This window comes from Schistocerca piceifrons, chromosome 3 (genome assembly GCF_021461385.2).
Source record: "Schistocerca piceifrons isolate TAMUIC-IGC-003096 chromosome 3, iqSchPice1.1, whole genome shotgun sequence".
Lineage (NCBI taxonomy): Eukaryota > Metazoa > Arthropoda > Insecta > Orthoptera > Acrididae > Schistocerca > Schistocerca piceifrons.
In genome coordinates this window covers 601,785,656-601,798,519 of record NC_060140.1, presented here as the reverse complement: position 1 = coordinate 601,798,519, position 12,864 = coordinate 601,785,656, and the positions used below count along the sequence as shown (strand labels likewise).

Here is a 12,864-nt window from a genome sequence, read left to right as displayed (position 1 = left end):
CATTAATAATTAAGGAGTAAAGGAGACCACTCACCAAACAGCAGGGGTGTTGACTCGTCAACAGCCACATACAAGTCACTTCTATCTGGTGAGTCGTCTCCTACATTCCTTAATTATTTACATTCTGCCAGAATTTTGCTTACTATTATAGAAGCAATATTTCTGTGATAGTTAAAAAATTTACCACCACCATCTTTCAGTGGACATGTACAGCCATAAATGCATTGTTGTAATGACTAAAGCATACTGATTTTTGCAAGCTATCGTAATACGGAATTTTATAATTTTCATTTGTTGCATGAGATGTATTGGAAGTAACTCATGTTTCACTCTTAGATTATATGTCATCTATACTGTGGGAACAAAACAAGTGAAATTCTTTGAAGTACACATTTATGACCTATCTTTCTTCTAACAAGCATCTCATTGCTTTCTTTAGGGATTTCATTGCATAGACCAGTACATCTTGCCCACTCCTTTCAGTGGTAAGTACAAGCAGTGGAGAAGTCAGTTCAGTCATACAGTACAAATTGTGTGTGGAGGGAGCATACAGTGAAAGAAATTTTGGCAGCCAGTTAGAACTTCAGGAATTTGGTATATACAAGAATAAATAGTATCAATCTAAATCACAGTTTCTTTTTTACTTCTCTTGCCAAAGACCAGCTTTGGTTATAGTCCCAAATCAGTCACCATCAATTTTTGTGGTAGTGTGCAGGGGATTGCAAGAAGTGGGGGTGGGGATAAAGAAAAAGAGTCATTTAGACAGTTACTATTTATTCTAAAACACTGGAAGATCTAACGGTGCTCATTTGTGTCCTGTAGATGACAAGAGAAATGAAACCTGTAGTTTATATTTCCCAAGTAGTATTAGAAAAGGGTATGTAATGAACATCTAATTGTTTTATCTATTTTGAAATTTGAATGAGCAATCAAATAACCTTGTTTAATATTGGTTTCTGGTATGGATTTGTCATTAGGTGTATTACATATTCTCCACACATACTGTTAACTACTTTGTCAGTTTTATTGTATATTCTTTATCCTTTAATTTGGAGTACAACACCATCTAGGGTACGCACGCACACGCACGCACACCACTCCACACCCGGTTGTGACAATAATCGGGAGTTTTAGGTGCTTGGTTGTAAAAATCTTCTGAACTAAAAAAACTGAAACCATGAAATGTTCAATAAACCAACACTATTACATGAAGATGATTTTAGGGTGGCCAATAGGTAGTATGCCTGGCACACAATGAGGAACTGCTACTGGATGATAAGTGATTGATCACCAGCCTCAGCTCAGAGGATAGATACAGGTCTGGTCTTATATCTCCCCACTGCTAGCTTAATGCTAAAAGGAACAGGCTGGGTCCTCCAAGATCATGGTGGATTTTGTTTTAAAATATCGTCAAGAGTATGCTATTTATAAGTTAAGCCATTCATTGTAGCTTGCAGTTAACATTCCTAGAGACCACTAAGTGTTTCATCACTCCACTTTGTTCATCAGTTGATTATTGACATGGAAATGAACAACATGATCTGGATTTGCGAGACCCAGCCTGTTCATTTACGTTAGCTTTTTGTGCTTATGTACTTTTCTAGTACCACTGACTTCATACAATAAAACTACTCAAAAATGGCTTGGTAGCATCGAATAAACCAGGGAGGAAAATAAATGATTATTAGAAAGTAATACTGATGACTGATATGCAGATCCTAATTTTGTTCCTGGGAGTGATCGTGAAAAGAAATAAAATAACTGACCAGCAGCAGGACAGCAAAGACAACATCGACCATCCTGTCAGAAATGTGATCACTCTTCGCGTGAACCATCACCTTAATATTTGTCAAGAAAAAGACAAACTAAATGGCTGAAAAATGTTCCCAACCAAAATGTGCACTCCAGATCTCACAATCCAGTAACACATTTGCTTGGTGTCACTGGTGTAGCCAGAAATGCTAACAGCACTCTTTAGGCCTGTAGACTATTCACTGACAATGATTTGCTGGATTTCATATTAGAGAATGCAGATCACACAAAATCTCTTTACAAAAGTGAACAAAGTACTACAAGAAGCTCGAAAAAAGAGAAGTTTAAGGTAGTTTTGAGTGTTTTGTAGATTTCTATCTTTCCTCATGGAGGCAAAATGAATATGGAAGAATTTTGGGACGCTTGTGGGCAGTAATCTTTCCTTCAAGAATGTCACTGTGAAGATTTCATTTTCTTTTAGATGTGATAGATAACATTTACACAAGAGAGCAATGTAAAAAACGTGACAAGTTGGCCCCCAAAACTTGATGTTATGTAAGAATTTTATGAAAAAGATAATTGGTGGTAGGTGGTAAGTTACTAAGGGACCAAACTGTTGAGGTCATCAGTCCCTAGGCTTACACACTACTTAATCTAACTTAACCTAACTTACACTAAGGACAAGACACACACCTATGCCTGAGGGGGGACTCGAACCTCCAACGGGGAAATCTGCACGAATTGTGGGAAGGTGCCTCAGATTGCACAGCTGGATAATTGTAACTCACCATATAGTGGAGATGCTGAGTTGCAGATAGGCACAACAATAGTACTGTTGGAAAGTGAGCTTTAATGCCAACAAAGCCTTTGTTGAAGATGGACAAAACACACACACACACACACACACACACACACACACACACACACACACACAACCACAGTCTCTGGCAACTGAAGCCAGACTGCGAGCTGCAGTGCATGATTGGAGAGGAAACTGGGTGGTGGGAGTAAGGAGAAAGTGGGGACAGGAGGGTGAGGGATAGCAGGGTAGGAGTGCGAGACGGTAAAGAGCTCCTTGTGGGAGTGAGCAGGGACGAGGCAGAGAGAGGGTAGGGCAGCTAGGTGCAGTTGGGAGGTTATACGGGGGGCAGAGGAGGGGGGAGAGCTGTTGGAGACAAGAGGATAAGTAAAAAGACTGGTTGCACTGGTGGAATAGAGGACTGTGTAGTGCTGGAATGCGAACAGTGAAGGGCTAGATGAGTAAGGACAACGAAAAATGAAGGTTCAGGCCAAGGGGGTTACAGAAACACAGAATATACTGCAGGGAGAGTTTCCACATGAGCAATTCAGAATAGCTGGTGTTGGTGGGAAGGATCCAGATGGTACTTGCTGTGAAGCAGTCACTGAAATAAAGAACGTAGTGTTGGGCAGCATGCTCAGCAACGGTGGGGGGGTTCAGCTATTTCTTGGCCACAGTTTGTCGGTGGCCCTTCATGCGGACAGACAGCCTGTTGGTTGTCATGCCCATGTAGAGTGCAGCACAGTAGTTGCTGCTTAACTTGTAGATCACATGACTAGTTTCAAAGGCAGTCCTGCCTTGACGGGATAGGTGATGCTTGTGACTGGACTGGAGTATGTGGTGGTGAGAAGAGAGATGGGACAGGTCTTGCATTTAGGTCTCTTACAGGGATACAAGCCATGAGGCAGGTGTTATTTAGGGGGCAGGTGTTATGTAGGGATAGACAATGATATTGCATAGGTTCAGTGGGCAGTGGATTACCACTGTGGGAGCAATGGGAAGGATATTGTCTAGGACATTCCTGATTTCAAGGTGCTATGAGAGGTGGTCGAAACCTAATAGAGAATGTAATTCAGCTGCTTCACTCCTGGGTGGTACTGAGTCACAAAGGGAAGACTCATCTGCGGCCAGATGGTGGGCCATTGGGAGGTGGTGGGTGACTCAAAACATAAGGATATCTGTTTTTTTTTTTTTTTTTTTTTTTTTTACAAGGTTGGGAGGGTAATTATGGTCTGTGAAGATCTCAATAAGACCCTCAGTATATTTTGAGAGGGACTGCTAGTTACTGCAGATGTGATGGCTCTGGGTGGCTAGGCTGTATGGAACAGACTTCTTGGTATGGAATGGGTGGCAGCTGTCGAAGTGGAGTTATTGCTGGTGTTTGGTAGGTTTGATATGAACAGATGTAGCCATATTTGAAGTGGAGGTCAACAACGAGGAAGGTGGCTAGATGGGTTGAATAGGACCAGGTGAAGTGAATGGGGGAGGAGGGGTCACTGTGGAAGGGTTTGTAGGTGGATGAATCTGACAGCTGGCCATGTCCTTCTGCTAGGTAATCTTTGCGGTTTAAAACAACAGTGGTGGAGCCTTTGTCAGCAGGTATGATTATGAAGTCAGGATCACTTTTTAAGTGGTGGATGGAGATTCTTTCTGTGGATGTAAGGTTAGTTTGCATGTTGAGGGATTTGGAGAATGATGGTGAGGCATGGTTTGAGGTTAAGAAATACTGGAATGTTAACAGCGGGTGGTTTGGGGGCAGTGGGGGTGGATTACAGTTGGATAGAGGAGTGAACTGAATCAGGCAAGGTTCAACATTAATCTTTGGTTGAGTCTGATTGGTAGGATTGGTGGCAATAAATGATTCCCCTGTAGGGACCAGGAGAAGTCCTTTGTGATTGAATTTGGGGGTGGGCCAAAAGGTGAGGCCTTTGGAAAGGGTTGATACTTCTGCAGTGGTAAGGGTTTTGGAGGAAAGTTTCGGGACTGTTTAGGTTCTAGATTCTGTGTGGTGGTGGGAGGAAGTTTTTGAGGGTGGGGTAAATGTAGAAGGTCAGCAAGACATGGTTTAACAGCTATGATGGGACTTGGGGGAGGTTTGCACCTAGCAGCTTGTTGTAGATGTGGTGGATAATGGTAGTCCAAGGCGGGAGTAGGAACTCAACACGGTAGAGAGTTTTTTGAGTTAGAGTTATGCATGTTGCTCTAGTTCCCGGAGGGCAAGAGTTTCAATGTGTGTTATGGGATTGATCGCAAAGCAGGAGAATTTTACGGATGGAGAGAAGGTACTGCAAGGAGGTTTTGGGCTGACTGATATGGTTTTGAAGGACTATGCTGGTGAGAGTTAAGGACTGGTGGTATGAGAACAGATGGAGGTCATTTTGGAAGGAAGAGTGGCAGCTACAGATGGATAATTTGTTGGCCTTACCATAAGTTGGCAGATGGAAACGCAAAATACGTTAATAATTTTACAGGTATATTTGGGACAACAATCTGCAGGTATTTTCCAAGTGAGTAACACAACTGACAATGTTGGGTTTGGACTTTTATTGCCAGTGAAGGGAACAGGAAGAGATATTACACGTAACAATTTATTCACAAGTTACAATATTGCTAGAAAACTTTACACTGATTTTACACTTACGCTTATAGGAACACTGAACAAAAATAGCTAACACTTGGTTCAAGAATCACGAAAGAAGGTTGTATACATGGAAGAACCCCGGAGATACTAGAAGATGTCAGATAGATTATATAATGGTAAGACAGAGATTTAGGAACCAGGTTTTAAATTGTAAGACACTTCCAGGGGCAGATGTGGACTCTGCCCACAATCTATTGGTTATGAACTGCAGATTAAAACTGAAGAAACTGCAAAAAGGTGGGAATTTGAGGAGATGGGACCTTGATAAACAGAAAGAACCAGAGGTTGTAGAGAGTTCCACAAAGAGCATAAAGGAACAATTGACAAGACTGGGGGAAAGAAATACAGTAGAAGAAGAATGGATGGCTTTGAGGGATGAAGTGGTGAAGGCAGGAGAGGATCAAGTAGGTAAAAAGACGAGGGCTAGTAGAAATCCTTGGGTAACAGAAGAAATATTGAATTTAATTGATGAAAGGAGAAAATATAAAAATGCAGTAAATGAAGCAGACAAAAAGGAATACAAACGTCTCAAAAATGAGATCAACAGGAAGTGCAAAATGGCTAAGCAGGCATGGCTAGAGGACAAATGTAAGGATGTAGAGGCTTACCTCACTAGGGGTAAGATAGATACTGCTTACAGGAAAATTAAAGAGACCTTTGGAGATAAGAGAACCACTTGAATAAATATCAAGGGCTCAGATGGAAACCCAGTTCTAAGCAAAGAAGGGAAAGCAGAAAGGTGGAAGGAGTATATAGAGGGACTATACAAGGGCAATGTTCTTGAGGACAATATTATGGAAACGGAAGAGGATGTAGATGAAAATTAAATGGGAGATATGATACTGCATGAAGAATTTGATAGAGCACTGAAAGACCTAAGTAGAAACAAGGCCCCGGGAGTAGACAATATTCCATTAGAACTACTGACAGCCTTGGCAGAGCCAGTCCTGACAAAACTCGTACCATCTGGTGAGCAAAATGTATGAGACAGGCGAAATGCCCTCAGACTTAAAGAAGAATATAATAATTCCAATCCCAAAGAAAGCAGGCATTGACAGACATGAAAATTACCGAACTATCAGTTTAATAAGTCACAGCTGCAAAATACTAACGCGAATTCTTTACAGACGAATGGAAAAACTGGTAGAAGCTGACCTCGGGGAAGATCAGTTTGGATTTCGTAGAAATACGGGAACAAATGAGGCAATACTGACCCTACGACTTATCTTAGAAGCTAGATTAAGGAAAGGCAAACCTACGTTTCTAGCATTTGTAGACTTAGAGAAAGCTTTTGACAATGTTGACTGGAATAATCTCTTTCAAATTCTGAAGGTGGCAGGGGTAAAATACAGGGAGTGAAAGGCTATTTACCATTTGTACAGAAACCAGATGGCAGTTATAAGAGTTGAGGGGCATGAAAGGGAAGCAGTGGTTGGGAAGGGAGTGAGACAGGGTTGTAGCCTCTCCCCGATGTTATTCAATCTGTATATTGAGCAAGCAGTAAAGGAAACAAAAGAAAAATTCAGAGTAGGTATTAAAATCCATGGAGAAGAAATAAAAACTTTAAGATTCGCCGATGACATTGTAGTTCTGTCAGAGACAGTAAAGGACTTGGAAGAGTAGTTGAACGGAATGGACAGTGTCTTGAAGGGAGTATATAACATAAACATCAACAAAAGCAAAATGAGGATAATGGAATGTAGTCGAATAAAGTCAGGCGATGCTGAGGGAATTAGATTAGGAAATGAGACACTTAAAGTAGTAAAGGAGTTTTGCTATTTGGGGAGCAAAATAACTGATGATGGTCGAAGTAGAGAGGACATAAAATGTAGACTGGCAATGGCAAGGAAAGCGTTTCTGAAGAAGAGAAATTTGTTAACATCGAGTATAGATTTAAATGTCAGGAAGTCGTTTCTGAAAGTATTTGTATGGAGTGTAGCCATGTATGGAAGTGAAACATGGACGATAAATAGTTTGGACAAGAAGAGAATAGAAGCCTTTGAAATGTGGTGCTACAGAAGAATGCTGAAGATTAGATGGGTAGATCACATAACTAATGAGGAACTATTGAATAGGATTGGGGAGGAGAGGAGTTTGTGGCACAACTTGACAAGAAGAAGGGATCGGTTGGTAGGACACATTCTGAGGCATCAAGGGATCACCAATTTAGTAGTGGAGAGCAGCTTGGAGGGTAAAAATCGTAGAGGGAGACCAAGAGATGAATACACTAAATAGATTCAGAAGGATGTAGGCTGCAGTACGTACTGGGAGATGAAGTTTGCACATGATAGAGTAGCATGGAGTGCTGCATCATACCAGTCTCAGGACTGAAGACCACAACAACAACAACAAACAAAAATAAAACCAGTCTCAGGACTGAAGACCACAACAACAACAAACAAAAATAAAAGAGAAATGCCTTTTGAATTCTTGCCTAGCAAAAATAGAGAACTACATTATCCATATTCAAATTTAGTGAACATTTTACATTGGTGTCATATGTACCAAAGAAAAAAAAAGTTAAATCTTGCTGCCAACAATGCACACAAACAATAAAATTGATGTAGAATCAGGTGATTTGAAGTATCTAGAAATTATTACATTCTATAATTCAACAAAGAGTGGAGTGAATGTGGTTGATGCCATGTGTTATGAATATAATGTCGGTACAAATTTGTAGCACACAAAGCAGACACACATTTCTCCCATTTCTCCAACAACTGAGTTTGGAACTGGTAACATCATACGTGGCACGTATAGCTAACATGCACCAGTTAGGAGCAATGCTTTCTGGGATTACCACTGAAAAGGATATGGTTCCAGAAGGCAAATGAGATCGGTTTTATAAATGCAAAGACTAAAACACACAAAAAAGTGTAATTGTGGAAAAGGCCTGTTTCATCCCATTTTTTAATGTTACGTGAAGATTGTGCAGGATATATAAAAAAGTAACATGTATATTGAAAAGGTCGACATATATTTTTTATTAGATCGCAAAATGCACTAAAATGTGTAATACTGTGTGTACCAATCCTATAATTGTAACTTGTAAGGATGTACACACTTAAAATTTTTAAAATTTCAAAAAATGGTATTAATGTTTAAGAATTTTTTTGAATGTTGAGTAATTTAATATTCCATTATTTTGAGGAATCCAACCTTATTTTTTTCAGAAATGTGTGATAAAATTAAATGCTAATGAAGTATAAAAGAATGTTTTTAATTCAAAACATTCTTAATTGCAAATTAGTCTTATTAAAACATGTTTTGCCTTTGTGAGGGATTTTCAGATTACCTCAAAATTTTCCTTTGACAACATTTTAAAACTCATTAAATGGCTCTGTGCTAGACTGAAGCATGCATACAATCAGATGAATATGCAGGGATCTTTTCCTTTTACATTTTCGTAATGTGCTTCAATCTAACACAGACCTGTTTTAAGGTTTTTAAAATGTAAAAGGAAAAGGTTATTATGATTGATCTGATTGGATTCATGCTTCAGTCTAGCACAGAGAGATTTAATGGTTTTTAAAATGTTGAAAACATTCTCTGTAGTATACAGAGAAGTTGCAGCATTAGAAAATTGTAGCGAAATGCAGGAAGATCTGCAGCGGATAGGCACTTGGTGCAGGGAGTGGCAACTGTCCCTTAACATAGACAAATGTAATGTATTGCGAATACATAGAAAGAAGGATCCTTTATTGTATGATTATATGATAGCGGAACAAACACTGGTAGCAGTTACTTCTGTAAAATATCTGGGAGTATGTGTGCGGAGCGATTTGAAGTGGAATGATCATATAAAATTAATTGTTGGTAAGGCGGGTACCAGGTTGAGGTTCATTGGGAGAGTGCTTGGAAAATGTGGTCCATCAACAAAGGAGGTGGCTTACAAAACACTTGTTCGACCTATACTTGAGTATTGCTCATCAGTGTGGGATCCATACCAGATCGGTTTGACGGAGGAGATAGAGAAGATCCAAAGAAGAGCGGCGCGTTTCATCACAGGGTTATTTGATAAATGTGACAGCGTCACGGAGATGTTTAGCAAACTCAAGTGGCAGACTCTGCAAGAGAGGCGCTCTGCATCACGGTGTAGATTGCTCGCCAGGTTTCGAGAGGGTGCGTTTCTGGATGAGGTATCGAATATATTGCTTCCACCTACTTATACCTCCCGAGGAGATCACAAATGTAAAATTAGAGAGATTAGAGCACGCACGGAGGCTTTCAGACAGTCGTTCTTCCCGCGAACCATACGCGACTGGAACAGAAAAGGGAGGTAATGACAGTGGCACGTAAAGTGCCCTCCGCCACACACCATTGGGTGGCTTGTGGAGTATAAATGTAGATGTAGATGTAGAAAAAGGAAAACTTTAGGATAATCCAGAGACGCTCCATGAACATGAAATGCATTGCTAGTAAAAGAGTAAACCGCAACCAAGACGGTTTTTATTTCAAATATTCTACATACAGTTGCTTTACCAGATGGCCTCATTGAGTGGAAAACATCTTATATTTAAAAAAAAATTATAGTCACAGACAAGCACAACAAAACGACTGCTAAACAAGTTAGCTTTTAGCCAGAAAGCCTTCTTCTGAAATAGACAACATACACACACAGAGATTCATGCCAATGCATCTCACACACATGACCAACCAATTTCAGGAGGAGGACTTCTGACTGAAAGCTTATTTTTTAGTAGACTTTTTGTTGTACCTGTCTGCAACTTAACATCTCCACTATACAGTGGGTAGCAATCTCGCCTTTTCATAATATTGTCATTATTCCATCCTGGACTTCCCACTGTTTGTTTTATATAAAAGAAGTATTTCTGCTACTCCTGTTCAAAATTTATGTCTTACTTATTTTGTAACTTAAATAAAATGTTGTGTCGCCGCCATTGGTCCTAGGGTTAATCTCTCTCATGGGGAACAATGTCAATCATTTGAATGTGTAAAGACATTACTGACCCATAAGGTGCCCAGCTGTAATCACAAGCTGAGATTGTACAATGACTTTTAGAACTTGAGCGGATGGACTATATCTGCTACCCACAAGGTGAGGCTATGAAACTCAGTGCATAAAGGCCATTTAGTTTCAACTTTCTTAAGTGTGCAGTAACTTTGTCTACAAGCTAAAGTGAGTCTCTAGCAACTCACAGTGTTTTTGAATTTCAAAACAGCATTCCTCACTGCGAGCTTAGACGGATCAAAAGCTTCATGAGACTTGTTAACATCAACACAAGCTGGTTTCTGCAAAGAGAACTTAAAGCTATTAGTACCATCCCACTTTTGTAAACTCTTAAAAGTAAGTTGCAATTGATTGCTGTTATTGGAAAGTGCAGAGGTGGAGCAGAAAACAGCAAAACATATCTTTGAGTGCTATACAGAGCTTCTTATGTTGGGTGTTATTCTATTAAACAGTCACAAATAATGATTATTACAAAACAGAGCCAAGAGGGGGACAATTCTGCTGTGATCAGTGTGATACCTATAGAAATGTTTGAAGAGAACTATAAGGATATTGACAGTCAACCATGGAATCCACATTCATGGCACTCTCAGATGATGTTATGCCCCAGATGTAGAGGGTGGGCAGACAGGGATTACTACAAGTTGTCTGCATAAGAAGACTTGCTGAAGAGCCTCATCCTGATTATTAATCAATGAGTAAAAACTCCTGAAACCACACTGGTAACAACTGAGAATCTTCTTGGTTTTTGGTTCATAATCTTCAACACCTTCATTACGATGTTACTAATCTGAATACTTACATGATTATTTGAGTACGTAAGACCCTCGTTTTGAAAGCACAGTGAGAAAAACCTGTCTCCAAGGACAAGGAAAATGTACTATCTATCAAATTTAGTTGAAAACGGAAGGAAAATTTCCTTTTGACTGTATCTGATTCATTATTTGCTGTTGTAATATTTACTGGGTAGAGAAAAGGTCGTGGTACATTTTATCATTCATGGAAATGATATTACCACTGATTTTTCTAGAAACTCTATATAGTGTGTCCCATTTATCTTTACCACACTAAATAACTGTTTGTACAGATGCAAATTACAAAACGTTTCAAGCAAATGTTCTTTAGCAGTCATGGGGACATCAATCAGCACAACAACCCACATTGTAGCTTTGGTTTTTACAAAGATATGAACATCGGTATGACTTTTTTAAATGGCACCCTGTATTTTTTATCTGGTAATTCATTTCCTCTCCTAAAGACTTATTCAAAAATATATCACAGTGTATCATTCAGTGAAACACAATGATATTAATCACATAACACAACACGGACTTTGAGTCCAGGATCACAAACTCATCCATTTGCTGGAGCTGTCAAAAAACAAATGAAAACCAAGTAAAAGCATAACACAAAATTGACTTTGACTCTCCTGTACCATTGCCCAGTAGTAGAACATTCAAAGGTGCTCAAAAGTGATGACCCTGGACACAGATACACTGGTGCGCTCATTGAATGAAAGAATTATTTACTGCTTCCAGTGTTGCCTGCTGAAGAGAATTACAAGCATGCACAATATGTTCCTGCATGTCCTCTGGAGTTGTTGGAATATCACATTAAACAATGCCTTTAATGCATCCCCAAAGAAAGAAGTCCAGAGGATTTAAATCAGGAGACCAAGTACCTGTTCCTCTTTGCGCAATCCATCTAACATGATACCTTTGGTTCAGAACACAACTTGCACGCAAGGCATGTGCTGGACATCCATCATATTGATACCACATATGCATTCTGGTTCATAGCGGCACTTCAGCCAGAAGAGGAGGAAGAATTCGTCTGAGGAAGTTGGCATACGCTGTGCCATTTAGGCTACCATTGATGAAATAAGGGCCAATAATTGCAGTACCAAGCCTCCGACACCAGACTTTAACTCTCCACTGACGCTAATGTTCCACCTAAGCCATCGTTGGTTGTCGCTGGACCAGTAATGCATGTTCCTTGTATTTACCTGTCCTTTGTTTGAGAAGGAACACTTATCAGTAAATAGAACATTGGAAAAGAAGTTCGGGTTGGTGAGGATACGCTGCTGTGCCCTCTTGACAGAACTGTAAACGATTCTGGAAATCATTCCCATGCAATTCTTGACGTAGGTGTACATGGTAAGGATGGAACCAGTTACGTGTAATAATATGATGTACACTGGTTTTAGGAATGCCAATCTTGTGTTCAAGCTGTTGTATGCTCACATGTGGATTCATAGTAACAGATGTGAGAACAGTAACTTCAGCAGCTTCGTCTGTGCGAGTGCTACGACAAATGCATTGTCATGGGATGAAACTTCCCGTTTCCTGAATCATCGCAACATGACAAGAAAACATCCGTCGGGAAGGTGGGTTCTTGTCAGGATATCGCTCTCTGTACAGTTCCGAAGCCTGTGTAGCATTTTGCCTACCTTCAACAACAACAATAAAAGAAACTTTAAGTAGATGCAGTTTGTAGGAAGGATAGCATTTACTGTATGCCTACTCCACACAACAGTATTTAAAATAACTAAACTACAGAACTAAATGTACCCATATATAAGGAAACAGTACTGCAATTACTGTTCTGTTAACTTACATTCCCTATAGATGAGTAGCATTTCTACCTTCTCTTCGTTGGTGTACATTCTACTCACACAAGTCTTCAACTGACGATGGTTGA

The 12,864-nt window shown here is 39.8% G+C and overlaps 1 protein-coding gene across 1 annotated transcript in view; it reads right to left on the bottom strand.

Annotated features, from left to right (window-relative positions):
* LOC124787832 (vacuolar protein sorting-associated protein 13D) overlaps nucleotides 1–12,864 on the bottom strand; it is a 557,316-nt gene that overhangs the window by 216,458 nt on the left and 327,994 nt on the right. The gene's annotated exons all lie outside the window — the stretch shown is intronic.